At 46.4% G+C, this 4152-nt stretch overlaps 1 pseudogene; it reads left to right on the top strand.

Annotated features, from left to right (window-relative positions):
• The first annotated feature begins 328 nt into the window (after positions 1-328).
• On the top strand, positions 329-3566 carry LOC102423724 (annotated as a pseudogene).
• The last annotated feature ends 586 nt before the right edge of the window (positions 3567-4152 follow it).

The raw sequence follows: 4152 nt of genomic DNA, 5'->3' as shown, positions 1-4152 counted from the left end.
ATCAATTTCATGAAACATATTCTATATTTGCTCTTAGTATTTTAGCTCAAGAAATAGAGGGAGCGCGCAGCGGCAGCGGCTGTTACAGGGCGGGGAATGCTAACTAGGAGCCTGCGGGGCTTAGGCTGGCAGTGGCGGCAGCTCCTGGCGCAGATCGGCGCGCAGGCAGCTCTAAAGTTCCGGACCGAAGGCTCAGCGTCGCGGTCGCGGACCCGCTACGTTCTGGCTGGCGCGACCCGGCATGAAGCGGCGCTGAGGAGCTGTCGCCGCTGTAGCTACCCCCGGTGCTGCCGCCGCCTGAGGAGCCACTGCACCCTGGGGCACGCCGATGACTACTGCTAACTGTGGCGCCCACGACGAGCTCGACTTCAAACTCGTCTTTGGCGAGGAAGGGGAGTCAGCGCGGCCGCCTCGCCTCCGGGCTCCATGCCTGCAGATCTTGAACCAGATGATTGTGCATCCATTTACATCTTTAATGTAGACCCACCTCCATCTACTTTAAACTCACCACTTTGCTCACCATATCATGGATTACCGTCTCACCCTTCTGTTTTGTCATCATTGTTTCAGCTCCAAGTTCACAAAAACTATGAAGGAACTTGTGAGGTTCCAGACTCTAAATACAGCCCATTAGGTGGTCCCAAACCCTTTGAGTGCCCAAGTATTCAAATCACATCCATCTCTCCTGTCATCAAGAAGTAGATGCTCATGAAGACGACCTACACATAAATGACCCAGAAAAGGAATATTTGGGAAGACCTAGAGATCATCTTCCCCTTGAGCCATCTTACCGGGAGTCTTCCCTTAGTCCTGGTCCTGCCAGCAGCATCTCTTCTAGAAGCTGGTTCTCAGATGCATCTTCTTGTGAATCTCTTTTACATATTTATGATGATGTGGATTCAGAATTAAATGAAGCTGCTGCTCGATTTACTCTTGGATCCCCTCTGACTTCTCCTGGTGGCTCTCCAGGGGGCTGCCCTGGAGAAGAATCCTGGCATCAACAATATGGACTTGGACACTCACTGTCACCCAGGCAATCTCCTTGCCACTCTCCTAGATCTAGTATCACTGGTGAGAATTGGCTGAGCCCCAGGCCAGCCTCAGGACCCCTGTGGGAAACGACACTCTAGTGCTGAGGTTTGTTGTGCTGGGTCCCTTTCACCCCATCGCTCACCTGTTCCTTCTCCTGGTCACGCCCCCAGGGGAAGTGTAACAGAAGATACCTGGCTCAATGCTTCTGTCCAGAGTGGATCAGGCCTTGGTCCAGCACTTCTTCCACCATTTCAGTACTACGTAGAGACTGATATCCCTCTAAAAACAAGGAAGACTTCTGAAGATCAAGCTACTGTACTACCAGGAAACTTAGCTCTGTTCAGATGACCGAGGTAATTTATCACCATCTTGGGAGACTTCATAGATGATGGCCTTGGATCTCAGTATCCTTTAAAGAAAGATTCATCTGGTGATCACTTTCTTTGAGTTCCTTCACCCTTTACCTGGAGCAAACCCAAGCCTGGCCACACACCTGTATTTCGCACATCTTCATTACCTCCACTAGACTGGCCTTTACCTACTCATTTTGGACAATGTGAACTGAAAATAGAAGTGCAACCTAAAACTCATCATCGAGCCCATTATGAAACTGAAGGTAGCCAAGGAGCAGTAAAAGCATCTGCTGGCGGACACCCTGTTGTGAAGCTGCTGGGCTATAGTGAAAAGCCGATAAATCTACAGATTTTTATTGGAACAGCAGATGATCAATATTTACGACCTCATGCATTTTACCAGGTGCATCGAATCACTGGGAAGACAGTTGCTACTGCAAGACAAGAGATAATAATTGCCAGCACAAAGGTTCTGGAAATTCCACATCTTCCTGAAAACAATATGTCAGCCAGTATTGACTGTGCAGGTATTTTGAAACTCCGCAATTCAGATATAGAACTTTGAAAAGGAGAAATTGATATTGGCAGAAAGAATACTAGAGTACGACTTGTGTTTCGTGTACACATCCCACAGCCCAATGGAAAAGTCCTTTCTCTGCAGACAGCTTCTATACCTGTTGAGTGCTCCCAGTGGTCTGCTCAAGAACTTCCTCATATTGAGAAGTACAGTATCAACAGTTGTTCTGTAAGTGGAGGTCATGAAATGATTGTGATTGGATCTAATTTTCTTCCAGAATCGAAAATCATTTTTCTTGAAAAAGGACAAGATGGACGACCTCAATGGAAAGTAGAAAGGAAAATAATCAGGGAAAAATGTCAAGGGGCTCACATTGTCCTTGAAGTTCGTCCATATCATAACCCAGCAGTTACAGCTGCAGTGCAGGTGCACTTTTACCTTTGCAGTGGCAAGAGGGAAAAAAGCCAGTCTCAACGTTTTACTAACACACCAGCTTTGATGAAGCAAGAACACAGAGAGGAAATTGACTTGTCTTCAGTTCCATCATTGCCTGTGCCTCATCCTGCCCAGACTCAGAGGCCTTCCTCGGATACAGGGCATCCACGTGATGGTGTACTGTCAGCATGGAGAAGCTTGGTTTGTCCCATCCAGCAAATACATGCATCCATGGTAACCCCATCTCATCTGCCACAGTTGCAGTGTAGGGATGAGAGTGCTGGTAAAGAACAGCATATGATACTTTCTTCAGGCATGCACCAGCCTTTTCAAGTCACACCAACACCTCCAGTGGGGTCTTCCTATCAGCCTATGCAAACTAATGTTGTGTATAATGGACCAACTTGTCTTCCTATTAATGCTGCCTCTAGTCAAGAATTTGTTCCTGTTTTGTTTCAGCAAGATGCAGCTCTTCCTACTTTAATAAATCTTGGCTGCCAACCACCATCATCCGTACCTTTTCATTCTTCAAATTCAGGCTCAACAGGATACTTCTTAGCCCATATTCCTCATTCTGTGCAGACCCTGCCTCATCTACAGTCAATGGAATACCATTGTTCAAACACAGGACATAGATCTCTTTCTTCTCCAGTGACTGACCAGATCACAGGTCAGCCTTCCCCTCAGTTACAATCCATTACATATGGTTCTTCACAGTTAGGGTCTGCTAATTGTGAAGCTTCCCCAGCAGCTTCTCATCCCTTGGCCAGTTCACCACTTTCTGGACCACCGTCTCCTCAGCTCCAGCCTATGCCTTACCAACCTCCTAGCTCAAGAACCACCTCATCACCAGCTCTAGCCACTAGAATGCATTCTGGACAACATTCAACTCAAGCACAGAGTACAGGCCAGGGAGGTCTTTCTGCACCTTCATCCTTAATATGTCACAATTTGTGTGATCCAGCTTCATTTCCATCTGATAAGGCAACTGTGAACATTAAACCTGAACCTGAAGAGCAAGAACCTAACTTTTCAACAATTGGTCTACAGGACATCACTTTAGATGATGTGAACAAGATCATTGGGAGAGACATGTCTCAGATTTCTGTTTCCCATGGAACAGGGGTGAGCAGGCAGGCTCCCCTCCCTGGTCCCGATTCCTTGGATTTAGGAAGATCTGATGGGCTCTGACAGTGCTCGCTGCAACCTTGCATCCACCACCACCATATACTTCTCAGCAGGTTTTCTCTCCTTGGTCCTTGGGTTTCCAACTCTGCAGCCTTCAGGACTGGCACCAGGAGTTGGGATCACTGGGGAAAGCAGCAGTCCTCCACCTCAGGACTTGGGTAGATTTTGTAAAAGAACAGCAACAGCAGAGGCTGTTTGAGCTTTGGGGAAATGAGCTTTGCTTTTTATTTTTGAGTAGGATACTTTTATATGATGGGTGCTTTGAGTGTGAATGCAGCAGGCTCTCCATTTCAGAGGTGCTGCTTTTGTAGATGACCTCATTGCTTAGCTAGAGTTAGCGATTTGAACTGCTTTGTGGTCATTTGAAGGACCTTTTAGCTTTAATGATATTTTAAAAATAGGAACTTTTGATAAAACCTTCCAGAGGCAAACATAAAAGAAAAAAATTGTCCAAGCTCACACCTATGCTTCAGAAACTCAACATGTGTCCTGAAGCCTTTCATAGATACATAGGAAATAAAGCCAAATGTAGCTCATCTATATCTACACTAATAAAAGACAAAGATGCTAATTGACCGTACCTTCACCACACCCACCAGCCAATCAGAGTGACTATATGCAAATTAA

The sequence above is a fragment of the Myotis lucifugus genome, unplaced genomic scaffold (genome assembly GCF_000147115.1).
Source record: "Myotis lucifugus unplaced genomic scaffold, Myoluc2.0 scaffold_7, whole genome shotgun sequence".
NCBI classification, from domain to species: domain Eukaryota; kingdom Metazoa; phylum Chordata; class Mammalia; order Chiroptera; family Vespertilionidae; genus Myotis; species Myotis lucifugus.
This window is presented reverse-complemented; position numbering and strand designations above follow the sequence as displayed.